Here is a 27926-nt window from a genome sequence, read left to right as displayed (position 1 = left end):
TGTTTTTCCTTCGAAAGAACCGAGCGGAGGATCCTGAGTTTACCTATGTTCAATTTGTTTTTATATTTGAATATTTAAATTTTAGTCACTTTTTAGACTTATTACAGAAATGTATTTACCACAACTTTAAAAATAAATTCTTCTTTTCATATTGGTTACGAAAATGTGCCTGCAGTTGTTAGGCCACTTCTTGAGTCGCACAGGCCACGCAGCTTTTCACAGTTCCTTGGCAACTTGCAATTTGACAATCTTTGCACTGGCCTCCAAAAAGATGTTTCTCAACTTGTGTCGGCCCAACCCCTTTCATTGATTTTCCCACTTACAACACGGATCGAATCTGGCACAATGCAGCATTACTCATTACAGCTCCTGTTGGCTTGGAGTGTAGACTTACTGGAATACATATAATTTTACGACTTTTTAGAGCAGTCCCAGATGGCTAAAGACAGGAACACAATATATTGGAAATGCTGGTGGTGGTAAATTACTGTATGCCAGTCGAAGCCAGGCTAACGCCCAATTACACGGTTTCATGATCAGATGTATAAAGCCTTTTTACCACTGCAATTTCTAGTAATAGCTGGGCCCCTCTGCAGCATGTTTCTGTGTTGTGTTGTACTGCGCAGGAAAAAGTCGGGTCAGCAGCTTCAGATGCAGAGGACCGTGTTCCACCATATGAAATATGACGGAACAGAGCAGGAGAGTACATTTTAAAAAAAATAACCTCCTAACACAAGAACAGAGCAGAGAGCAAGGCAGATGCCTGGGACATTCAGGGCAGGAGAGGCCGTTTGCAGGAGAGCGGCATTCAACGTCTTAAGTAATGAAATGCAAATCTAAAAGAAATACAACAAATGGATCATATTAAGTTCACATTTAGTAACAGGTAAGTGTCTCCAAGTAGTCATCTGGGTAATACCTGTCCGTGACTGGATCACGCTCACAGATGGAGTTACAGTTGCGTCCATTTGAGGTGAGGGTAATAGACCACTATGTGATTCTACTATTCCCCTCTGAATAGACTATTCTCTTCTAGGTATCAATTACCTGAATTGAGTTGCATGTTAACTGGTTATCCCAAATAGTATCTACAGATGCGTATGTAGGGATACCGAATAGTAAAGGATATCCCTTAGGTATGGAACTAACCATGGGGGAGCCTATACAATATATGTGAGGAAGATTACCCTACTGAGAGTGTAATGTGCTTACAAGAATGTGTATGCAATGATAAGTTGTGGTCAGTCATGTTGCTGCCTTAAACTGGTCTTATGAAGATGAAGCCTCAATACAGTGATACAGTTTGCTATATCACTCGTCAGGCTTAAAAACAACTCTTGTTCTCAAAAAGCCCCATTGCTCGTTAACCAGGGAAGACATGGCATCAGCATCATGATGTTATCATTGCTAGCTTCATCCCGTGAGTTGTTTGGCATCTCTGGATATGCATTTCCCTGCCATTAATCACAAATCCTATAGCACATTCCATAGGTTAGAATGTTTATTTTGGAATGTGTTTGGTGCCACCTTAGAGAAGAAACAGGCTAATAACAATGCATATGTTCATATAGTATCAATCACCTGGCCAATCCAAGAGGTTACAGGAATGGTTGCTGAATTGTGAAAGCCATCTCCGTAAGATCACTATGGGTGCCCAATGTAGCATGTATGTACAGCATTCCATAAAAATCAGAATCCTTCAATTTCTGCATTCTCATAATGTCAGATGGATTAATTTTAGATTCATTGAGGAGTACCATGTCAAAATAAAATGCCTATGTCTCATTGTGATGGAGCTTATCTCATGGACAATGCCAAACCAATGGATAGATTGTAATCTGAACCACTTTTCTAATTTGCAAATATCTCGATTGATGATTTCTCCAGCAAAACCTTTCAACATTTATATACAGATATCACGCTAGTCATAACTGTGTAGCAAGTATATTTGTATGAACCAAAATAGTTTCTTCCATGAAAACTGTTAATATATTGGCACTTGGCCTTAATTTAGGATAATATTTGTCTTCCATGGAACACCATTTGTTGTATAGGTGCCATACAAATATCCAATAAATAAATATCTAAAAAAGGTATACAAATCCAAAGAATTCTTTTTTTTTTTTTTTGGATCGGCTAATACCACCTTTCTCCCCACCTTTACTATTTTTTTTTTTTAAAAGGTTTTTATTTTTGGCGGCAGAGGTACAAAGGCACACACAAAGGGCAACAAATGAATACAGCAGTTACATCGTAGAGCGGCACAACAATTACGATACAGCAGTCACAGCATATACAACATGGCAATATCTGAGGAGGAGCAACAGTGGGGCTTCATCCAGTGGGGTCAGGGCCCGGTGGGGCAGGGGACATACCGGACACGGGGGTGTCCTCGCTGAGGTTGTTAAGGTAGGTGTTGAATTCACCCCAAATATTTTGGGGGCGAGATTGGGCGGGGAGCGTAGTCAGATAATCTTCCTCACAATTCCGTGCCCAGGTGAGTAAGCGGAGCCACTTCCAATAGGTCGGGGGAGAAGGGTATTTCCAACTCTGGAGTATACACTTTTTGGCGATCATACAACTTATATTCAGAAATTTGGCCAGTCGTCTGGAGCCATCGGTTTTCCAGGCCCCAAACAAAACCGCCATGGGGTCAGGGTCAACCACGGTGTCAGTTATTGCAGAAAGTGTTTTCAATATGCTATCCCAAAACCCCAACAGCTCCCTGTAAGCCCAAAACGTATGCAAATGGTCAGCTTCCTCCGCACCACAACGGGGGCACAAGGCAGCCGCGGTGCGGATAAACCTCGTGGTCCTACGTGGGGTGTAGTAAAGCCTGTTGAGAAGTTTGTACTGCATGGCGCGGAAGCGGAAGTTGAGGGAGACCTTTTTGGTGTGTAGGCACATTTCACCCCAGGCAGCATCGGATATCTCTAGACCCAGTTCGCCCGCCCGATCGTCCCGCGCTCGAAGAGCTGGGATAGAGGCATTCTCCTGTAGGATCTTGTATATTGAGGAGACGACGCCGCAGGCGCCGCCAGAGTTGGCAATGTAAGCAATTGCCGGGTTATCTGGGGGCTCATCTAGGAACGAGGGCCATGTAGTGCGAAACGCTGCCCGTAGTCTATAGTATTGAAGGGTCTCTAAGGCGGATCTGGTGTGGCCATGTTTCCATGTTTGGGGGGTCTATAAATCTGCCTTCGGGGTAAAAGTCGGAAAGTGCCTGGTATCCCAATGCCCCCCAGTGTTGGGCTAATGCAGTGTCACGTGTGGGTTCTAGGCCGGGGAAATCCCACACCGGGAGCCATTTGTAGTAAGGGGGGGACTCAGAAGTTGGATCCAGCAGACGTTTCCAGGCCCTAATGGTCGTACCGACAGGGTCAATAGGAGAGTCAGGCGTGTAGCGATGGTGTAATATAAGGGACATCATGTTGGTGTCGATAGCCGCAAGTCGCTCCAATTTGACATGCGGCCGTGTCGGGGAGCCGGGGTACCAGTGGGTGGCATGTTGGGCCTGGGCCGCGGTCCAGTAGAGAACCAGGTCTGGAGCCGTGAGACCCCTCTGCTTATATGGGAGCGCCATGTCCGTCCACTTCTTGCGTACTGCGCCGGAGTGCCACAGGAACTGCGCGCATAGTGTGTGTAGCTTGGTGAAGTATCCCTTCCCAGGCCATATAGGAACGTTACCAAAAGTGTAAAGGAGCTTGGGGAGCAAAATCATTTTGATGAGAGAGTCGACCCGCCATGGACAATGGGAGAGAGCGCCACCTCAACATTTTGGCCTCAGCTGACTGTGCCACGGACCCATAATTGTCGGCCAGTAGGGTAGATTTAGTTAAGGATATCTGCACAACTAGATATCTGATGCCGTCCGGGGACCAGCGGAGGGGGTACTCAGTGGTGGGTCAGTGGGTAGATTTGGTAAGCGGGAAGATCTCAGATTTTGAATAATTGATCGTGAAACCAGAGTACGTGCCGATGCACGTGATGTCCCTTAGTATGGGATCCATGTGGGTTGTGGGCTCTCTGATGTACAGTAGCACGTCGTCCGCGTATAAGGAAATTATTTCGGGGTCATCTTTCAGCCTTATTCCCTTGCAGGCGTGGCGTGCACGCACATAGTCCGCCATTGGCTCGATTGCGAGTGCAAAGAGAATCGGGGAGAAGGGGAAACCCTGTCGGGTGCCCCTAAACAGCGTGAAAGGGTCAGATGTCAAAGAGTTGGCCCTTACGCGTGCTACAGGGGAGTAGTATAGCAATTTGATAAACCCAATCATGTTTGGGCCAACGCCCATTGTCTCCAACACCAACCACATGTAGCTCCACGAGACCATGTCAAAGGCCTTCTGAGCATCCAGGGTGACCGCCACAGTCTGGGCATCCTGATCTATACGGGACAAAACATTGAACACTCTCCTGATGTTATGGGAGGTGGACCTGCCGGGGACAAAGCCTGCCTGATCCTCATGAACTAAGTGTGGCATGATAGGCAGAAAACGGTTCGCTATGATCTTTGCAAAGATTTTGGTGTCAAGGTTCATAAGGGAAAGGGGTCGATAGGATCCGCACTCGTCTTCCGGTTTGCCAGACTTGAGCAGGACCGTGATAACAGCCTCCCGCATGGAAGGAGGAAGGATGGAGACCCGGAGTGCCTCGTCCCAGACCTCGAGTAGTCTGGGGGCCAGTATGGCCACGTGCTCTTGATAGAACTCGGCAGTGAGGCCGTCAGGCCCCGGCGCCTTGCCCTTGGGCAGATTGGAGATGGCCGTCACTATCTCGTCAAGTATGATCGGGGAATCCAACTGGTCGCGGGTGGCAGGGGATATTTCAGTAGTGGGAATCTGGGCAAGCAACTCTCGTATGTGTTGTTCAGTGTGTTCGGCAGGTTGGGAGTACAGGGACCTATAGAACTCGGCGAATACCTCCAGGATCTGTTGATCCGCCCATTGTACATTGTCGAAACGATCCTTGATGGAGGTGATCTGAGTTCGGCCGAATTTCCCCCTCACCAACGCTGCCAGTGTCTTCCCCGGCCTATCCCCCTCGCCGTATTTCCTGGCGGCCAGTGGCCGGCTGAAGTACTGGATTTCACGGGTGGCGAGTGCGTTAAATGCTTGCAATTCCTCACTGATTTGGGACAGCATGGCGGGGTCAGCCCCTGTGGAGCATTGTTGCTCTAGTTGCTTCAATTTGGCTTCGGAGCGGCCGAGGGCCGTGCGAATTGTTTTCAGTAACCCAGCCTCCCGTGAGATGGACAATCCCCTAATATACACTTTAAAGGCATCCCACCGGATCGCAGCCGAAGTGCCCTGAAGAGAGTTGCGCTCAAAGAACGATTCGATGTCAGCCAGAATTTCGGCTCTAAACACAATGTCCTTGAGGGCCTCGGATTTGAATCGCCAGGTGCTAAGTGTTGGGACGGGCATGCCTAGCTTCACCGAGAGAGTAACTGGAGCGTTGTCCGATAGAGTACGGGGGAGGATCTGGGGCCCCTCCACCCTGCCCATGGTTTCACTGGACACGAAGAACAGGTCTATTCTGGACGAGCTGTCGTGCACCGACGAGTAATAAGTGTACTCCCGGCCCTGGGGATGTAGTGTCCTCCAAACATCGCGTATGTTAAGTGTCCGCATGTGGCCGTGAAGCCTGCGTGCAGCACTGGATAGGGCGCGGGAGGCCGTACTAGTTCTGTCCAGGACAGTGTCCAAAATGAGGTTCATGTCTCCCCCCCATATAGTCTGGATACCTACATAGCCCAGCAGTATATTGGTCACCACATTGAAGAACTCAGGAGAGTCGACATTAGGGCAATATGTATTGACAAGTAGGTATTCTTTGTTCACCAGAGTGCAATGAAGTATGACGTAGCGACCCTCAGGATCTATGTAGCTCTTATGTAGTATAAATTTGATCGATTTGTGCACCATCGTGAGGACGCCCCTGGATTGGGAGGAATAAGAGGTGAAGAATCTAGCGGGTGGGCGTTGGAGTGTGTCTCCTGTAGGAGTAGAACCTTGCAGCCATGCCTGCTTGCAAAGGCCATGATCTTGCGAGCCTTGGTGTGATTGCTCAATCCGCGGACGTTCCAGGACATTATGACGGCGGACATTTCAATAGCAGATATACAAACTCACAGTGCACATGTCAGTGGACATCCCAGGTCCAGCAGCGGTGTGTGTTCCCATGGTCGAAGACGGGAGTGCACACGTGGTTTACCTCTGTGCGTGCCGAGGGACCTCGAATGCCTTTTTTGTGTAACGTCCTATACCCACCCTCCACCCTCACCACCAACCCAAACTCAGCAGTGTAAACAAAACCCACCCTCGACAGTGCAGAGCTGGGCCGACCCCAACATGGCCCATTCTGCCAAGAAGCCCAACCGGGGCTGGCCCGCAACAAGGGCATAACCAAGAGCAGTGCAATCGCAGTGGGGTGCGCTATTGCCGTGTAGCAGCACGCTGGGAACCAGCTGGTTCCGTTACAAAAAAAACAGTGTTAGCGGTCATATTGTAAATGTCCCTGTTTTGCTCAATCAAGTACGGGGGTCAGCAGAAGGAACATAGTGGTTCGGCAGTTCGTCAACCAGGTGTGACCATAGAAAGTTTCAAAAGGCAGCCAGAGTAAATGCAATCAACTAAGCAGGGCGAAAAGCATTTGGTCCATGGCAGGAGTGTGAACAAGGCAAAGAATTAAACATGCATAAAGGGGCGTTGAACCAGAGGGGGTACAAAGCGCAACCGGCCATGGATGCGAGCAAACAGTGGTATGAAACAAACAGTATGTGTTCATGTTGATCAGTGCTATCTCTCCGTGATGGAGTTCAGTCATTGTTCATAGAGTCATCGGCAGGAGGTTGCAGGGGAACATGTGCCTCAATGAATTTTACCGCTTCGGACGGCACAGTGAAGAAATATAACTTGTTGTTAAACGTGAACTTCAAGCGTGCCGGGAAAAGTATGGCATAGGGAACGTTTCTTTCTCTGAGGAGTTTCTTCACTCCAAGGAACTGGCGGCGCTCCTGCTGGACACCAGTTGAAAAGTCGGGGAAAATTCTGATCACTTGCGAGACCATACGTAGCTCGCCCTTTTCCCGAGCGAGGCGGAGAATTAGGTCGCGGTCCTTGAAGCTCAAAACTTTCGCAATGATGGGCCTCGGGAAGTCGCCAGGCTTGGGCCGCGGTGAGAGCGCCCGGTGTGCCCTTTCAATGGTGAAGAAGGGTGACATTTCTGGATTGCCCAGTAGATCCTTCAAAAGATTTTCGACTGCCGGGTCTGCCCCTCAGCGCATTCTCCGGGACACCAATGATGCGTATATTATTTCTGCGCGACCTAGATTCGAGGTCATCACACTTGGCCCTGACCGCCTTCATGTCCGCCACCAGGGTGGACACAGTGCCCTGGAGCGTGGCTATGTTGTCTTCGTTGGTTCCAATTCTGTTCTCTGCGTCCATGATTCTCGACCCCTGCTGGTCCAATTTGGCTCTGAGCGATGCCACGTTGGCATTGATGTCATCGAGCTTTTCGTGGAACTCTGCGAAGTTTCTAGCCATGGATTCCATGATTGAGGTGAGGTCTGTGGTGGGTGCCTCAGCAGGGAGCATATCGGTCACCTGGTCGTCTGACGTGTGGGCCGAGTCGGACCTCGGGGTGGGCTTGGCGAATTTGTCCATGGCCCCGGCTTTATTGGTGTTCCTAGATCTGTTGGACATCGTAGCAGATGATCTTAGGGCGTCGAGTGCTCAGAGTGGGGACCAGGGCGAGCGTGTTAAGGAGGCGCGCCGCAAGCCCCGCAGTCGGGGAAGCACGGATCACTGAGGCATAGGGCCAGGCCACAATTGCGCTATGGAATGAGGGTGGAGGCGGCAGGGTCCGCGGCTTCAGGAAGGTGCGGAGCAGCCGCAACGACACTCTGATGGAAGGCCAGTGTCTGGGCCGGCATCCGAGTAGGCGCAGCCAGAGGGACAGGTGGGCACTGGCCTGCAGGGAAAAAGAGGCAATGTTCAGTGGGGTTGCAGGGCCCAGCCAGATCCGAACCAGAACAGTTATGAGTGGTCGGCGGGCGGTGTAGCGCAGGGAGAGGGCAGCCTCTATGTCCAATGACCGAGCGTAGATCAAGGCCCTCTTGAGGAGAGGCACATGTGGTCTTGTGCAAACGGAGGCCAGCCAGGGTGCAGGGCAGTGGTGGCGGGTATGGGCGCTCCACAGAGGCGGCCTCAGGGTGAACAGCGCGGAAGAGGGCTCCAGCCAGGGGTGGCAGATGGCGGTTGGGCGAGGGGGAATGTCGTATGCTGCGTGCAGCAGACGGAGCAGCGCCTCACCTGGAGCTCTGTCAGCGAAGGGATGAATCTGCAGTTCTCCGGCAGGCTCACAGTCGAGCGAGGCAGGTCCAAGTTTGGTGCTGAGGACCGCAACGGGCGCACCCGCCGGAGGGCCCGTGCGCGGCTCAGCGAGGCGATCTCGGGTGTGGCACGGGCAGGTCGGAGCAGATTAGTGAAGGGCCCAACCCAGGCCGCAGCGCCAGGCCAGCGGGAGCACTTGGTGCGGGTCGCGGGCAGTGCGAGGCGGACACCCCACAGGGCCCGAGCGCGCAAGCCCGGGGGCCCAGCCGGCGGATCTAGCAGGCGGGCGGGCGGGCGGTAGCAGCGAGACAGTAGGCCAAGGAGAATGTCACGGCGGGCGGCCGCGCGCCACCGCAGCCCCGATGGCGTTGCACACGCCGAACTCCGGCTCCAGGGGTCCGATCTGAGCCTAGATGGCAGCGCACGTAGCCCTAGTTGTGGAGGGTACAGGGGATCAGGAATCCAGGCGCAGGGAAGGAGCAGACCGCAGATGTCGGATATGCAGCGGCAACACACGGAGCTAACAAGCTAGGCAGCCATCTTGACGGCTGCTCAACAGCGCCCCCTCACCTTTACTATTTCTGAGACCAACCAATTAAAATCGGTTTGTAAGAGTTGTCTCAAAGTGAGCAAGTAGGGGCATTCTCCAGCATGGGGTCTGGCATGGATTCACATGCTCATGAATATTCCCCGTCGTCAGGCTGGGAATCCGCGGTAAAGAAAAAAAAAAAAATCATGATCAGTTTTGTTTCTGATCTGTCTTTCGTAGTAGTAACCAATCACTGTTCTCTGGGTCATACCCGCCCCAGCCAATGACTGCCCTCTCCCCCAACCCCTCCCCTGGCAGCCATGCTCAGATTTTTACTGCACGTTCAAGTGTTGGGAGTCCTCATGCTATAGCTCTCAAGCTTTTACTGCGTTTTGCGATTTTTCAAAGAGTTTAATCTAATTTTTCGGTCAATCGAGCCTCAAGCTCCACAGTTTCTACTTCCGATCAACGGGGACCCGTTTCTGAATTTTCTACACACCTCAAGGGCAAGGTTTTCTTCGAGTACACTTCTTGGAGGATTCCAGAAGACCTTGAGGCCTACCCCGTGGACATGGCCCCGGACAAGGGAAGCTAGACGCCCGGATCCAAGCTGTTCAGGAACTGCCCTGGATGCGGATTGCAGAATGTGTTCAAGGAGGACAAGCATTCTAGATGCCTTTACTGCCTTCACAAAGACAAAACGCACGTGGAGAAGGAATGTGCGTTTTGCAAGAACATGTCGGAGCGGAGCATGAGGGATCGACGGATCCGCCTCACCAACTGGCTAGAAGGAAAGAGCCCAGCGGTAGGTGAGAAGAAGAAGAGGTCAGAGCGGTGAGAAGAAGAGGTCAGAGCGGTCTTCTAAATCCTTTGAGGGCGTTCCGGCGACGGGTGCCCAACAGAAGGCTAAGCACCGCAAGTCCGCGGGCACCGAACGATCGGGCTCCTCGGCTGCCAGGCAGGGCGCACTTTCACCGACGCCATCAACCACAAGCCAACGCTCTGGCTCGGGGAAGAGAAAGTCGGAGATCCCAGGGAAAGCTTCTGGAGCTGCCCCAGTGGATCCCGATGGAAGCAGCCGAGGGGGAGAGAGGCGGTGTCCCTCCCTCCAAGGTGAAGGCCTCAAGCACGGCAAAAGTCATGAAGGCCCTGATTCACCCGGCTATGGCCTCTATCGAGGGAGTCGTGACAACCCTGGCGAAGCGGCTACCACAGTGGAGACTACCTCAGGGCCCAGAGTTTCCCTGCCACCGCACAGGGAATCCTCTTTTCAGCCCATCGATAAGACCCCTGTGAAGACCCCAGTGGAAAAAGAGGGGGGGGGTGGTGGCCATCACGGACACGGATACACCCTCTGAGGAGGAGCTGGTTGAAGTCGTGCAGGGCCTCAACAAGAGGTTTAAGGAGGTCCAGTCCCACGGAAGGAATCCCGGGGAGGTGGACGAAGAAAGTGACGGTGGAGCTGACAAGGCTCCCGAGGAGAAGGAGCAACCATCGTGCCCGTCGCAGCCATTGCCGGACAACTCGGCAGCCATTTTGAGGGCAATCCAAACATTATGCACGGAGAGAAGGACGGGATTGCCTCTATCCCCAACGGACGACCTAGCAGAACCGGGCCTGTCGGGAAGCCCTCCAAACAAGCGGAGGAGAGTTGACCCCCCCCGCCTTTCCAGCCCTCACGGCCCGCTCAGCCTTCATCTCCTTCCCCCGATCCTAGGGACGACACAGGAACAGATACGGCCACGACAGATACGGCCACGACAGAGACAGATGACGACAGTGGTGACGACGGGATGGGCCTTTCATTACCCCCCCACCCCGGGCCTGCCTGCCCAACGAAATTGGCTCCTTCCACGCCATGATTTCCAGGGCATCCAAGCTCTTACAGCTCTGCCCCGAAGAACAGAAGAAGGAAGGCTTTCTTGATCAACGGCGAGAGGCCAAGAGGAAGACTATCCTCGCGATGCCTTTGCTTGACGACATCTGGGACGAGGGACTTGCTCTCCTGAAGAACCCGTCCACCACGCCTGCCAAGAGGGATCGGTACGAGAAGAAGTACCGGGTCCCCGATTCCGCCCCTTTGTGCCTCAGGGCGCAGCCGACCCCGGATTCCGTCGTCTCGGCGGCAGCCAAGAAGAAGGTGGCGGGGGCGATGGCTTCAACTTCAACCTCTCCACCTGACGGTGACGGAAAGAAACTGGACGCTATGGGACGACGAGTCATCTCATCCGCAGCGACAATTAAAGTGGCTCACGCCCTAGCAATAGTGGCCCGCTACGACAGGGAGTTGTGGTACAAGATCGCCCCCCTGCTGGACTTCCTACCGGACGACAAGAGGACGGAGGCCCTGGGGATTCTACAGGAAGGTGAGGTGGCTTCAGACCTCACCATAACGGTGGCCATGGACATCGCGGACACCGGATTCCGCCAGTTGGGCAACGGTGTTTGCCTTCGACGGCGGGGATGGCTCAAGGCAACAGATTTCCGCCAAGACGTGCAGACCAGGGTTCTGGACATGCCCTTCGACGGGAACAACCTGTTTGGAAAGACAGTAGATGAGTCACTTCAGGCCATCAAGACCGACACAGCTTGGGCCTTGGGAGTTTTGCAACAACAACGGCCGCCCTTTCGGAACTCCGGAGGCAAGCAAGGTGCCTCCAAAGGATTCGGCGGTGGCTCCTCGACGTACCGCCAGGCAGCCCGTTCCTCATCACAAGAGGCCTACAGAGGGTGCAGCAAGTCAGGAGGACCCCATCGCCAAGGAGGCCAGGGCGGCAAGGCTGCCTCCAAGCAGGACTGAACCGGCCGGGGCATCGGGCCCCCACCTGAGCACCCTAGTGGGATGCCGGCTGGCAAAGTTCGTCAGCGTGTGGGAGTCCATCTCCACCGACCGTTGGGTGCTGGATACCCTGGCCCACGGGCACACTCTCGAATTTCTAAGGAAGTGCCCCCGAATTCCTCCCCTGGCCAGGAAGGAAAATCGTCAAAGTTGTGAACTGCTGTTAGAAGTAAAAGGGCGATGCTCAAGAAAGGGGCCATCGAGCCAGTCCCGAAGAGGCTCTGGGGCTCCGGAGTATACTCAAGATACTTCCTCGTCAGAAAGAAGACAGGCGGTTGGCGCCCCATCCTGGACCTGCGTTGGTTAAACAAATACATCAAGGCCCAGACGTTCCGGATGGTCACCCTCCAGCACATACTGGGACAGCTGGAGGCAGGCGACTTCCTGTCGTCGCTGCACTTGGAGGATGCGTACTTCCACATCCCCATTCTAAAAGGACACCGAAAGTTTCTCAGATTCGTAGTACAAGGACGGCACTACCAATTCAAGGCCCGGCCATTCGGATTGAAGTCGCGCCCAGTGCCTACAACTAGTGGCAGCAGGGCTGCGCCTGCAAGGGATCCACGTTTACCCCTACCTGGACGATTGGCTCATCCGAGCAAGGACAAGGGAGCTCGCCGTCGAGCACACAGCGAAGACCGTCCAACTGCTCACAGACCTGGGATTCTCCATCAACTTCCCCAAATCCCACCTGGTTCCGTCACAGGTCGCACTGTTTCTGGGAGCCAAGCTCGATACAGTGGCACGATTGGCTTCCCCGTTGGAGGAAAGGACGAAGGCCATCCTGGGCAAGGTGCAGCACCTGCTGGCCACGGACGTGGCCAGGGTGAGGTCCATCAAGTCACTCTTCGGCATGATGTCCTCTTGCATCTACCTGGTGTGTCTATGGAGGCTGCGGATCGGTCCTCTGCAGGAGTTCCTTGACGCCCGTTGGATGCAAGCGGCGGGCAGCTTCGAAGACAAGATCCCGCTCAACGAGGTCTTCCGCCAAGCGATTCGCTGGTGGGGCACCCGCGTGCATCTCGAGGCGGGCACAGACTTTCAGACCCCAGCACACCAGGAGACGGTGACGACAGATGCCTCCCTCGAGGGTTGGGGAGTTCAAACCGGAGATCTTCACGCGAGAGGCCTTTGGCTCCCAGAGGAGAGGTCACTCCACATCAACATCCTGGAGCTCCGAGCAGTGTTCTGGGCTCTCAGGTCGTTTCACCCACCCCTCAAGGGCAAGGTGGTAAGGATCTTCACCGACACCACCACCACAATGTTCTGCATCCGGAAGCAGGGAGGAACCAGGTCCCCGGCCCTATCCAAGGAGCCCAGGATCTGTGGCACTGGGCCGTTGCCCAGTGGATGTTTCTGGTACCCCTCCACCTAGCAGGAATAAAAAACACCATTGCCGACTCGCTGAGCAGGGAGCGGTGCTCATGCCACGAGTGGGAGCTGCGTCAGGACCAAGTGGATCGACTTTTCCGACGATGGGGTAAACCCCAGATCGACCTGTTCGCGATGGCGGCGAACTCCAAGTGCCAGCGGTTCGCCAGCAGGTTTCCCCAGCCGAGGAGCATGGGCAATGCTTTCTCGTTCCCCTGGGATGGCCTGTTCCTGTATGCGTTCCCCCCGTTGCCGTTGCTACTGCGACTCGTCCACCAAATCAAGAGGTCCCAGTGCAGGATGATCCTCGTCGCATCGGCGTGGCCTAGACAGATCTGGTTCCCGGACCTTCTGGACTTGTCAGCGTCCCCCCCAGTCAAACTATTGACGGACGCAGATCTTCTCTCCAGAGAAGGAGGCGCCATCCTCCATCACGGCCCAGGGTCGCTGAACTTGCAGGCCTGGCTCCTGTGGCACTAGAGTTTGGAGGGTACGATATCCTGGCGGACTGCAAGGAGGTGCTTGCAAAGGCCAGGGCGTCCTCAACTCTCAAGTTCTATGGACACAAACGGAAGAGGTTCTCTGTCTGGTGCCGTGCACAGAAGATCAACCCGCTGCGAATTACAGCCCCTCAAGTGCTGCGGTACCTGCTGTCGCTGGCCAAGGCGGGGCTAGCTCATGCCTCCATCAAAATACATCTGGCGGCGATCTCCCGCTACACCAGAACTACGGGACGATCATCTCTGTGGTCTCATCTCCTGGTGAAGGAACTGTTCTGTTCATTCCCGCCGGTGAAGGCTCCGGCCCCGGCGTAGGAGCTCAACGTGATGCTGACCAGGCACAGGGGGGGGGGGGGCTTTCGAGCCCCAGCATTCGGCACTGTTGAAGTTCCCGTTGTGGAAAACTGCGTTTCCTGTGGCCATCACCTCCGCACGACGAGTGGGAGAGATCCAGGCCCTATCCTGCAAGCCTCCATACTTGGCTTTTCACGAGACGAGGGTGGTGCCGAGGACGCACCCCTCCTTCATGGCCAAGGTGCCGTCGGACTTCCATCTCAACGACCCCTTGGTGTTACCAGTTTTCTTCCTGTCGCCTTAGTCGCCGGCCGAGAGGACTTTGCACTCGCTGGATGTAGCTAGAGCGCTGAAGTTCTACGTGGGCCGCACGAAGAGTTTTCGGAAGACATCACAACTGTTTGTGAACTTTGAACCTGTGAACCAAGGGAAGGCCCTCTCGAAGGCTTCCATTTCCAGATGGCTGTTCCGACTGCATCATGCACTGTCATCGGTTGGCAAACCGACCGTTGCCCGGCCATCCGAGAGCCCATTCGACCAGAGCGATCGCTGCTACCACGGCGTTCTTGTCTGGTGTACCCCTGCTGGACATCTGCAGGGCTGCTACGTGGTGGTCGGCGCACACCTTCACGAGATTCTACTGCGTTGACCGGGATTCCAGGGAGGAGTGCAGGGTCGGCCAAGCAGTGCTGCGCAACCTGTTCGCCTGAAGGGGGGCCTAGTGAGGCGGTAAGAGTTGCTTAATGTTGAGTTTATGTAATGCTTAATGTTGAGCCTTGCCACCTCCCGTGGTTGTGCATGTGTGTACTGCTATATATTCTTATATTCATGAGCATGTGAATCCATGCCAGACACCATGCTGGAGAAGGAACAAGTTACTTACCTGTAACTGTTGCTCTCCAGCATGGGTTTGGCATGGATTCACATGCGAACCCTCCCTCCTACACCTTTGCGGATCTTCTCTTGGTCATACTGCCACTTTACGTGCTACCAAATCTGAGGATGGCTACCAGGGGAGGGGCTTGGGGAGAGGGCAGTCATTGGCTGGGGGCAGTATGAGCCAGAGACCAGTGATTGGTTACTACTAAGAAAGACAGATCAGAAACAAAACTGATTTTTTCTTTACCGAGGATTCCCAGCCTGCCGACGAGGAATATTCATGAGCATGTGAATCCATGCCAGACCCATGCTGGAGAACAACAGTTACAGGTAAGTAACTTGTTCCTTACTTCGATTCAACCTTATGTGTGTTCTCCAATCTGATGTTACCTCCCCGTGAAGTTATAGCAATGTACAAAAATCATGGGCATAGAATCCCTGAGGTCACTTCTTTTAGTGGGTTTATGTCTGTGGATCTTCCAGTTGCAGTTCATGTATTTGAATAATGCCGCTTTGATGGTAGACACACACAATAAGCATGTATTATTTGGGGTACCTAGGGTTTGGTGCGCTGCAGCTAACCGTATGTTAGCATTATTGTTAAACTGAGTATAACTTGCACAGTTCCGAGTGTAATGGAACTATAGGCTACCCCTGCCTATAACAATAGAAAGGATACCAAAACAGTCCCACAAATACACGCTATCACATGGGTGTCCTAATGAAACAATACAAATTCATATAAAGAAAGTGTTTATTTTGTGGACAATACAGATATTGCACATGTATGGTTGATACTGAGGCTGCCGACACGCGTTTCGACCATATGTCTTTCTCAAGGCACAGTATCAGATCTGTGTTTCACAAATTGTCATATGTATCAATGAAAAATTCCAATCAATGGTACTGATTGACCCATTAGCAAATCCAAAACAATTCGGTATATCATTGCAATAAACAAGGAAAGTTAAATACAAAAGTTATGGTGTAATAGTTAGGAACAAGAGGGGAGGAGGGAAAACAGACAATAGAAGAGTAAAGTTAATTATTCCACTCTTATAAATCAAAATAACATATTCAATCATAATATCAACTAATATGAGTGGTGACACCAAATTTTAAAAAAAAACTTGTACCCTATGTGATACACCATACGCTTCAGAATAGTCTTGTTGTGCTGGTCATTGAGTTGATCATTCAAATGTGATCAGAATCGACCTAACACATAGTCCTCACAAGTCACCAGTCCAATTTAGTCGATCGAATGGCAATTGCCTCTGAAAAACGAATTTGGATTGTACCATCTTGGAGGCAGGGGATTGTATACCAGCACATTGTTACAGTACAATGTCTATATGACCAAATGCTCAATGGCTGAATCAAAACACTACATTTCAGTGTATTGTCAGCTATATACTCTTAATGTCTGATTTGTTATACGCCCAAACCCAGGGGTATCGCGGCATAGTTACAGACATCTTAATTCTGATTCAACAGTTTGAGGTACATACATATTCGAAACATTTTCAAGAACAAATTACATAATATGAATTACATGCATTAGTTGACGTATACATCAATAAGTATTCATGTTATTATTTACATCTTAGGAATTCCTTGCCTAAAATTAGTTGAAAAACCACGTTTTTAGGAGTTTTTTTTTGAAGCACTGAATGATTCTTCGTTTTTGATGCTTACGGGAAGGGCATTACAGTGTTGGTGGGCCATGACTTGGAAGCTACTACTGCCGACTCTGGAGCTTTTGTAGCGGGGGATCACAAGGAGTGAGTTGTTCGATCTGAGCGTTCTATTGGATTCTTTTTTGTTTATAGAGTTGTTAATGTAGATGGGTGCTTTCTTAGTGAGACATTTGTGGGTCACACACAGGGATTTAAAAATTATTCTGGCTTTAATGGGTAGCCAGTGGTTCTCCCTCCTGATATTGGAGATGTGGTCCGATTTCTTTTTTGTTTTGCATGAGTTGTAATTTGCTTAGGTTAGTAATTGAGGTCCCTAATAGGAGTACATTGAAATAATCCAATTTGGATAGTATCAAAGCCCTGGCTAAGGTGATGCAGTTTGTGGGTGAGAGGAACTGGCGACTTAGGGCAATTAACTTGGATATATAGGAAGTGGAGGAGGATAAAGCGTTTACATGTTTCATCATCGTTAAGTTAGCATCTAGGTAGACTGCTAAGGTTTTTAATTGTTTTGAGACAGGAATCCGCGTACTATCTATGTTGATCGCAGTATAGTCTGAATGGAGGGTGTTGATTTTGAATTGGGAGCCCACAATGAGAATCTCTTGTTTTCTCATTGTCGAGGAATAGGCTATTCATAGCCATCCAGTTTTATATTATTGCGTATATTTTATTGATGATCATAGTGTCATGGTCATAATTTCCTGTGATTGGAATGATGATCTAGGTGTCATCTGCAAAGTTGGTGTTGATGACACCCATGGCATCCAAGGCAGAGAAAAGGAGTTTAGTATATGCATTGTATAAAGTGGGCGAGAGACAAGACCCTTTGAGGTACCCCGATGGGGACAGTGATAGGATCTGCAGCCTCTTTGCCTATGGATACTCTAGACGTACGTTCAGCTAGAAAGAATTTCACCCAAAGAGTGGCCTCTTTAGAGAAACTGAAATCGTTTGCGAGTGTAGCACATAGATCTGCCAGCAGCATTCGATGTAGTGGACCATGATAAACTAACAGCAGCAGTATGCAAAGTTTGCTGGTGTCCCTAATAGTGTCCATCTGAATTTTCAGATCCAGGTGTGCCATTTTCTGTGCTATGGTTAGGCCTAAAACCCGATTGTCTAGCTCCCAAAAGCAGTTTTTTTGTTCTAGATGGGCTTGAATTTGGGTGTTTGCTAATTTGTCTATGATCTTAAGCAGAAATGGGACCGTAGTTTTTTTTTTTCAGCACGGGGGACACCCTAGTTTCTTTTATTCTCGCTGGCACTATGTTCGGTTGAATGAAGCATTTACAAAGTTGGTGATAATGGGAGTGAGAATAGGAGCACATTGTTTATGAGTTATCTCCTTTACAGTTGGATTCTTTTAGTTTGGAGATGGTGTCTGATACTGAGTCTTGGGTAACAGCAGAGAAGTGTAACAACATGTAAGTTTTCTTATACGTTGAGTTAAGCACATATTCAGGCATATTTTTGTCAGCTAAGATTTTTCTTTTGGTGATTTTCTTTTGAAGTAATTCAATTTTGGAGGTCAACACATTTTGAATAGTGGTGCACCATTCTTTGCTGGAATTAGCTGGTGTGGTGACTAGGGTAGGATTTTCCAGTACTCTAAGGATGGTGAAGAGCTCCTTAGAGTTTGAAGTGGTGTTATTAATGCAAGTGTTATAAGCATTAGCTTTGTGAGTTATGATATGATTGCTGCTTTGTGGGTTTTATTAGCAGCTATAAATGCATTGGCCGAGTCTGTTGTGGGAGCTTTTTTAGTGGATGTGTTCAAGGGAGCCTTTGGCCCGCCTAAGCGCGACTAGTTGTTCATTGAACCAAAAACGTGTGCGTTTTTCGACACGTCAAGTTTTTGTTATGATGGGTGCTACTGCGTCAATGGTAGTTGTAAGACACCTATTGTACAAATCTGCGAGGTGACATGGATTCTCACTTGTGGCAGGATGGGTAGAGAGGGCATCACTGAGGATTGGGGAGAGATTACCAGCTGTTTGCTTACAGATGTTTCTTGTTTCAAATGTGTCCGTTGTCATGTCTTGGGGGAACGAGGCTCATTATTGATGATGGTAAAATTGATGCAGTGGTGCTCGGTCCAATCAAGGATTCCAGAAACTGCGTTCCACCGTGCATGGTTAATAAAGTCTTGTAGCAGCTGTGCACACTTACTGTTGCCTGATTCACATCACTCTAATGCACGTACCCGCTTGTTATAGGTATCTGATCAAGATTTCTTGAATTTTCAATGTGTTATTTGAGTCACGTCTTTTAAAGAGTAAAGAGGCATTGTATATGTTAGCTACTTGCCCATTCTTAGATAAGATAAAACCCCATATTCATATACCATTGTTAATTATCTATAGTACATGGTGTTACCTCTTCCCCGATTCCGAACGCTTTGGTTGTAACGTGTTCATCTGTGGGAAAGTTCGTTCAGCAACGGAAATCTCCGATTCTACCGGTGAGCAGTGTCATCTGGTTGATACAAAAAAGAGGCATGCAAGGTGTGCATTAAACTAGTGCACATAATTACTTGTCCACTGTATTTGGTTAGAGTTAACAATCTAATACTAGTTCTTACCTGAAATCAGTGCGGGTACAGCATACGCACGTCTAGTACGACTTATTTCCCCATATTCCGGCGAGCACCGCTCATTGCGGCATTGAAATTGTTAGGCTCACTTGGTATCCACAGGGACGCCACCCAGCCGGGTTACTTGCTGGTATACTTCTCAGCTTTGCCCAGATGTGGTCTGCAGGGAAGGTTCTGCCTGAAAATACAGGAGGACTGTGTTCAAGACTGACCGACCGGGGTAAGTATCCTCCCTCCACCCCCGTATGATTTCAGCCCCTCTGGGGCCCTCTCCTCACCTTGTGGTAGTGTTAGGCGTGCTCTCCGTCCTGCCTTCTTTGCAGGGGCGCATTCTTTTTCGTGGGCGCGTGCGGTCCAGTTACTTCACCGACACCGGCCCGTTTGATATTGTTCAGGTAGGTCTTATTGCTGTTCTTTATTCTTGTTGCTATCTTGCATGCCTTTCTTTTAAAATGTCTCTTTTTCTCCCTTAGGTATGCGGAGCTTCAAGCCAGTTCGCCACGCTGGTTGAGCCCCGCTGGTAAATGATGGCGCATTAAGAGAGCTATGATGCGATAAGTAAGCGTTATGCGCAGCGCTGCAAAGTCTTGCTTTTGCTAATCTGTGTTTTCCTTCCTTGTAGGTCGCAGTGTTCTTCAGCACGAGTGGAATGTCCGGAGTGGTGCCAGCCGAGAGGTGACCAGCCAGGTAAGCCTTTTGAGCAGTTCGTAATTTGCAAATGTCTCTACTGCTTTCTTTAATGTTGCCTCTATCTTCCTCTTTCAGGTCGTTCTGTCCGGGAGGTGTGCAGATTCGAGGAAGCTGTTCTCAGGAGCTGCGAGTGGCTAGATGAAGACTGCAGGTAAGATGCTGCTGCTAATGATGTTCCTTTTGTCTCCTTGCAGATTCTGCTTCTCTGAGGTTCGGAGGGAATAGCTGGACATGGTGAGCATCACATTGCAAGCTGCAAAGTAACGCGAAGCGTGTTGTCTTGCGCGGGTGTGGTGTTTAAATAGCCCCAACAAAATAGTCCAGGTAAAGTAGTCCCTAGGCTACTACACCCAAAACACTAGACCGCATAGCTTGGTTGCTAGGAACCAAGCTATGTGGATGCCTCCATGTTGGCTGACAATACAATAAAGCAGTTCCCAAGTACATTGTTTTTCATGGTGTATGAGCCTGGCGCCATAGGCGCCAGGACTGGCCCCATGAGGGCTTTTGAAGAGGATGCCAGGCTCTAGAGGCCCGAGTCCTGACTCCACCAGGGCAATGGGTTTGCCAGAGGGGGTTTTGGGCGAGGGTCGTGACAGAAATACACACTTGCTTGTCTGTGGATTCTGTTCCGTATTCAATACTGTTGTACTTCCATTATAACCATGTTCCAATGGTAACATGAAATAATATAGCAATGCCTTATTTAATTTACCGATCAAATGTTTGTTAATATTGCATGTTGGTATCCCATTAATACCTTATTATAATTATTTTGCTTGAGATCCTGTTACTGATTGGAAATTGCCAATAAATAACACGGCACAGGCTTGCCGGAACAGTGATTGCAAAAGTTATGAATATGTCAGACTCTTTCCATGGTGTCGCCTATACTAGAATAGTGCCACTTAATAGTATATCATTAAGTGATTGCCACAATTAGCTTTACAATGCCCATTGCCTCCCTTCATTCTGGCATCTCTCACAACATATGTGCAACAGTAATGTAAACATTATTCAAAAGGAAAAATATTTTTTCAGTCAGATACTTATGTTTCTCAATCTTGTTGGTGATAAAGACCAGGTCTGTGCACAGAAAGCTGTCCGGGCACCACCATCCTCAACTTAAAGTGTGATTGATACCTTTTATCAAGCGGTCACGAATGAGGCACATCCATTCCAAATTAACAAGGCTGAAACACGTGTATGGGGAACTCTTGTTCAGAAGGGAATTGCCATAGCATTTCGGTGCTGGACTGCCCATGTGGGCGGGACAAAGACTGATATGCATATGGTTATTTCCCATCTTTGAAAGGTACAGTGAGCTAAAATGTGGCTGCGGACTCTAGAGTGGGTACCATCCCATAGAACAGGCCATTTTTGCCATGTTGGTTCTCATAGAGGGGCGCCCATGACACATTTTTTGATTTTTTTCAAGGGCCTAAGGTTTAGTCACCGTAAGTGCCCTAGGGGCATCCAGACGTGGACTGCTTGCTCACTGTGCTCAGAGAGGCCCAGCTCCATGTCACTGATGATGCCCAACAAGGCTGAAACACGTCTATTGGGTTGCTGTTGGTACTCTTGTTCAGAAGGGAATTGCTATAGTATGTCGGTGCTGGACTGCCCATGTGGGCGGGACAAAAACTGATATGCATATGGATATTTTCCATCTGTGAAAAGTACAGTGAGCTAAAATGTGGCTGTAGACTCTAGAGTGGGTGCCATCCCTTAGAACAGGCCATGTTTGCCATGTTTGTTCTTAGAGGGGCACCCATGACTAATATTTTGACCTCCTTAGGTTAGATTCGGATCTGGCACAATAAATTACACAGCGTCCAAAAATAATTTTTACCAAAACTGAAACACTCAAAAATAAACAGAGTCGCTCTTTTCTGGAGCTTAAACCCAATAGCAGGAGTGATACAAATTGGCCAAGTAATCCAGTTACAGGATTTCACAAATGTGTTAACTGCAATTTTTGTCAGATTGCCCTCTCGCCCATAATGCGTTTTGTATGTCATGGGGATCTACAAATTGAAATACAGGACTTCATTAATTGCAAATCTAAATATGTTGTATATGCAGTGGTATGTGTATGTGATAAAGTATACATTGGAAGTGCTAGCCATGAACTGCGGATAAGGATACGAGAGCATTTAGCTAATCTAAATAGCCAAGATCTCAAGCTACCCCTCGCCACTCACTGGCAAGCTAATCATCAACTTGCCAACAAGAAGATTATTCGCTTTGTGGGCCTACAACAGGCCCAAGCCCACACAAGAGGAGGCGATCGTCAACTGTACCTCCGCCAATTGGAAGCACGGATGATTTGTAAACTGAGATGTACCAAACTTGGGCTTAATAAGGAACATGAACCTGTTTTTATAAGTGGTTATAACAGTTCCCGGACAGCTTTTTGTGCACAAACATGGCCTTAATCAACAAGATTGGGAAACATAAGTATCTGACTGAAAATATCCTTTTAGTTTGAATAATGTTTACATTACTGTTGCATGTATGTTGTGAGAGATGCCGGAATGAAGGGAGGCTAACGGCATTGTAAAGCCTATTGTGGCAATCACTTAATAATATACTATTAAGGGGCACTATTCTAGTATAGGCGACACCATGGAAAGAGTTTGACATATTCATAACTTTTGTAATCACTGTTCCGGCAAGCGTGAGCCATGTGTGTTATTTATTGGCAATTTCCAATCAGTAACAGGATCTCGAACGAAATAAAAACTATAGTTATCACAAATGAGAAACCCTGGTCTTCCTTGAAAAAGGAAAATATTGATGGAGGCAAGGCATTGTATACCAACACATTGTTACATTACAATTTCTATATGACCAAATGCTCAATGGATGAATCAAAACACTAAAGTTCAGAGTATTGTCAGCTATAGATTGATATTTGACTAACTCCCAAGTAATGTCTGATTTTATGACGATTCTGGTGATCTTACTGGTTAAACACCAACTGTTGCACATTGCATTCATGTTGTTAGTCAATCACCAAACTTGGTAGAGACACTCATCCTTTAGTGTAGAAAATAGAATATGTGTAAAGTATATGTATTCCAGAAACTGTTCCACCGTGCATGGTGAATAATGTCTTGTAGCAGCAAAGCACACTTACTGTTGCCTGATTCACATCACTCTAATGCACAGACCCGCTTGTTATAGGTATCTGATCAAGATTTCTTGAATTTTCAACATGTTATTCAAGTCTTTAAAAGAGTAAAGGGGCATTGTATATGTTAGCTACGTCCCCATTCTTAGATAAGATAAAACGGCATTTTATATACCATTGTTAATTATCTATACTACATGGTGTTACCTGTATGCCGATTCCTAGCGCTATGATTGTAACTCTGCCTACTGCCGGTTGCACACAGCGTGTTCGGCTGTGGGATAGTTTGTTCAGCAACGGAAATCTCCTATTCTACTGGTGAGCAGTGTCATCTGATTGATACAAAGAGAGGCCTGCAAGGTGTGCATTAAACTAGTGCACTTAATTAACTATAGTTTTTGTGAGGTGCCAATAATTCATGATCCATTTTTGGACAACTTTGGTATGCTTCGAAAAGATGGCCATGAAGATTTTCTATACCCCTTTATTTTGTTGTTGTTTCATAGAGAGTAAATAGGGTTGATCAGTAAACCAAGAATGCTTGGTTTCTCTTTTACCAATTGCAGAAGATAACCTGATCTGAGACTTTCTTCATAGCACCAACATGTGGGAAGTAATCCACTTTATTAGTAGTTTGTTTTCATGTCATCTCTTTTTGTATGCCAACTCTGGCAATGTACAAGAGTGTTGCGTTATATTTCTTTGAGAAATGTAGAGTTACCTGAACACCTTTCTGATATTAAAAAAAAAAAAAAAGCTGAGAATAGGATCGCAATGTTACTATAAAGTGTAAATTTGAGATTCTCGTTTAAGAAGTGAATCCGAAATCGAAAGGAGGTAGGTAAATGTTCTACACCCACCCATACAATTAGAACATCAATGTATCTTACCCATAGACTGAAATGGCAGTCATATGGATTATTAAAAACTGTAGGTCTCTTCACATTTAGCCTCATATAAGTTATATGTGCTTGGGCCAAGGCTGTCCTGTTGTACAGCAGCACATACCTAGCCATTAGTTAGAAAATACAGGGGAGTGCCTCATTCTGAAGCTCTCCGTGCACACCTGAGATTATTAGTACAGTACTGTTTGTTAAATGTTAATACAGGTCTGATACAATAGAGGTCCTATGTGAATATTCCCCTAAGCCACAAGTCCTATCATGAAGTAGAAGTGGTTTACTTTAGGATTTCAGCCATTTAATTTTTTTAAACTAGCAAAAAGCATCTGTACGGGTTCTGTAGACAGACATGATAACACTCATTAATTGTTTAAAATCAATGATCCCTTAGGCCGCTGTTCCGAGTAGCTTATCGCTTGATGTGCTTTGCACTCTGAAGTAAACTGCACTGAGACTGGGTGTGCGTGGCTGACTGACATACCACAGAACAGACGTGGAGGGGAGGTGAGAGTTGGTGTGCTGCAGCATACTGGGACCTTCTGTGCACTCACCCCACCTGTCTCCCCTTGGCGCGGACATTGCAAATATCTCAGAAACAGTGCCTCCTAGAACCTTGAAACATGGTTTGAGCCTTTGAGTTTTGTTCCTCATGCCGAGACGCTTAAAACTTGCTTTACCCAGTCCTTCTAAGACCATTTCGATGTTTCGCTGATTTCAGGCAACTGTCTCATGTGTGAAGGGGCTGAAATCCAAATGTAATGTAGCCAGTAATGTCTGGAGGGTCCAAACAGGTAACTATGAAACATTTGGTGGATTGGTGTGGAATTGTATAAGGAACAAACTAACAGATTATATATATATATATACATATATATATATATATATATATTTCTGAGGCTTGTGGAATCTGCTTAGATCACATGCTGTGCATAGGCCGACATCTAGTGGAAGCTGCGGAGTATTACAGTTTGATTTTCGAAATTCGAAAAGGGGTGTCGAACTAGAGCATGCCAGTAATACTATCCCTCGTGTGACGTCCACTGTACCCATGATCCCTCACGTGTGTAGGAGCCTCAGATTGTTTTTTTTCCACCATACTTGTCGGAAGCATAGTTGCGGAGTTCCCTGGCTTTCAGCCATTTATCATAAATTAAACTAAAATCCCTGTTCCTCAAACTCGTCGAGACGCCGAAGATCGACGCCGGTGCTGGAAAACAAACAGCCGTCGAGACTGCATGACGGACTTTGGGCCTTGGAAGGCCTCTCGTCTCGGCCCGGGCCTCGGAAGTGCAAGTAGGGAGAGTGGGGGGTGGACATACTCACACTCGTTTATTTTCCTACATACACTCGCCCGCTGCCAGATATTAACATATGGAGAGTACTCCATTTAAATTCTGCCCCAAGTGCAACCTTAACTTCCCTTGGGTAGATAAGCATAACACCTGTAATCTGTGTCTTCCTAGGGACCACCCCGAAGCAAATTGCAGAGTGTGTAAGCTCTTCAAAGCAAAGACACTTAAGGACTGCTCCACCAAACGTTGGGCCCACTATGCCAGGCAGCTTGAGGCCTTGGACGATGTGGGTTGCTTCAGTGATGGCAGCAACACCTCCGTATTGGACGGCGAGGGCACAGGGGTGTCGTTAGGCACCCATGCGCAAGCCCCTGATCTCAGAGGACTGTCCAGCGGAGCAGTTATGGGGACTAAACCCAGCAGCAAGAGCGCTACCCACACACCTTCATGTAAGCACACTAACCCCACCCGAGACTCGACAAGTGTGTCGAGTGATCGGCAGAAAAACGCACAGAGAGAGCGGTCCGCAGAATCGGTGTCCTCTGGGCGCCCCATGACACACAGCAACCATCTACGGTTGCTAAGAGTGCCAAGTTACCGAAGGTCACAGAGGTATAGTCGTCAGAAGACAAATCCGCCCTCTACCCCAAAGCAGCACGTTCAGAGTCGACTGCGGCAGTTCATTCTACGTCTGCCTCCGAGTCTCGACGTCCCTCCTCTAAAACTCCAGAAACTCGTGAACCCACCTCCAAATCTCAGCTTCAGGCGTCAAAAGATTCAGGGAAAGCCAAAGAGTCAGGGAAACATGCCTCTAAACATCGGAAAGGGGAGAAACAACAGAAAAAAGCTTCTGAACACCAGGTTCAGAAGGAGAAACACAAATCTTCTGAGAAGTCCTAACCCTGTCACTAGGCCCAAAGTTGCCCCTCCCACTCCCTAGGATATGGGAATAGAAGAGGAACCACAGCAGGAAAGGGTCATTCCCAGTTCCAAAGAATGGAGCTCGGAAGACATCGACAGAGTGATGAGGAGAATGTCTTTTATGGCAACTTTTTACGAGAAAAACCCCAATTACTTCCTGAGCTATCAGAATAACCCTGCTACCTCTACTCCTTCGGGATCCAAAGACCCTCAACCTCCTACTAAGAGACTCTGTACTGAGACTCCAGTTCAGAGGCCGATTTCAGACCCATTCGCTATTGAACCTTACCAGCAGTATGGCGAGGATCCAGAGATACAAACACTGGACGACCAGGCAGGGGTCGACTATTATGGAGACGATGAGGACCAGGATGAAGAGGAGGAAGACGAGGCAGAGGCCTATAGTTTCGACTCCCCTATTCCCAAGGACCCACCGGTGAATGACTCACCTGTAGATAATCAGCCATTACTGAAGGAGGTCTTAGCTAAAGATGCAGCCCACTTTCAGATAGACACTCAGGGGGCTCAAGAAGAGAGGGGCTTTGCAGAGCAAATTATGGGGGATAGAAAATTAATTGCCCAAGCCATACCAATTCTGAAGTATATTCAATGCAGAATTGACCCCTTTCTGCTCCCCCCTAATCTTACCTGGGCAGTTAACCCAAGAATAGAGAAATTATTCAGGGCCGCCCCCTCCAACCCACTTTACATAGGGGGTCAGCTCAAACCCGACTCATTAGTGGTGGCAACCACTAGGAAGAGGGCGGGGACACCTCTAGCATCTTCTGAAGCTCCCCCAGACAAGGAGAGCAAAACGACATATGGGCTAGGAAGGAAAGTGGCTTCCACTTCCGCTTACCAGGCAAGAATTGCTAATACCACCACTCTGCTGGCAAGTTACAACTGTCACCAATGGGAACAGGTAGCTGCCCTCATTGCCTCCACTCCCGAACCTCTAAAGAGGCAGTTGGCCCAGATTGCGTCGGAAGGAAGATCGGTGTCCGGATGCATTCTCAAGGCTACCTTTGACGCAGCTGACAATGCAGGCTGGCTCATCGCAGAGAGCACAATAATAAAGAGACACGCTTGGCTGAGGCAGTCAGGCTTTAAACCCGAGACCCAAACCACCCTCATCGACGTGCCGGTGGAACCAAATGTCTTATTTGGAAAAGCGGTGGAGGAGGCTCTCAAAACAGCCAAGGACGAATATGATACCCTAAAGTCCCTTGGACAACTAACTAATAAACCCACAAACCAACGAGGGAATAATAATTTTCGTCGCTCTAGCAGCCAAAATTCCCAGAGAGGGTCGAATTACTTTCAAGGGCAAGGAGCATCGTGGGGAGGCAACCAACAGGCTACCCAGGGTTTCGCCAGAGGTCAAAAGAGAGGCCGTGGTGGGGGGAGAGGCAGCCCAGATTGAGGTGCTACGCCCCCCAAACAAACAATGACATTCCGCTCCAGGTCCCTTCCCATGCATGGGAAGGGATCACTTCGGACAGATGGGTGCTGTCCAGTGTCCGCGGGATCCTGTATTGAACTGTTGGAACGACCCCGCGACCATCCTCCAAGACAGAAAATACACTCCTTGGAGCACCAAAGAATCCTCCTCGAGGAAATTGTCATTCTTCTTGCAAACAACGTGATAGAACTCGTCCCGGGCAACCAGGTAAACAAGGGTATTTATTCAACTTACTTCCTTGTGCCAAAAAAAGATCTAACAATGCGCCCAGTATTAGACTTACACCCTACAAACAAGTAGGTCAAGCCTCAAAACTTTTGCATGACTACACTCCAAGAGGTAATCCCCCTACTAAAAAGAGGAGATTACATGGCAACATTGGACATGAAAGATGCCTATTTTCATATTTCCATGTTCCCCTCAAGGTAGACAGCCAGCACTACCAGTTCAAGGTGCTGCCCTTCGGTATAGCCTCG

The 27926-nt window shown here is 48.9% G+C and overlaps 1 protein-coding gene across 2 annotated transcripts in view; it reads left to right on the top strand.

Moving 5' to 3' along the window:
* LOC138467890 (UTP--glucose-1-phosphate uridylyltransferase) overlaps positions 1-27926 on the top strand; it is an 839807-nt gene that overhangs the window by 789815 nt on the left and 22066 nt on the right. The window lies entirely within an intron of this gene.

This window comes from Ambystoma mexicanum, chromosome 4q, assembly GCF_040938575.1.
Source record: "Ambystoma mexicanum isolate Mex_15411 chromosome 4q, UKY_AmexF1_1, whole genome shotgun sequence".
Lineage (NCBI taxonomy): Eukaryota > Metazoa > Chordata > Amphibia > Caudata > Ambystomatidae > Ambystoma > Ambystoma mexicanum.
The sequence above is the reverse complement of the archived record's forward strand: the minus strand, read 5'-3'. Positions and strand labels throughout refer to the sequence as shown.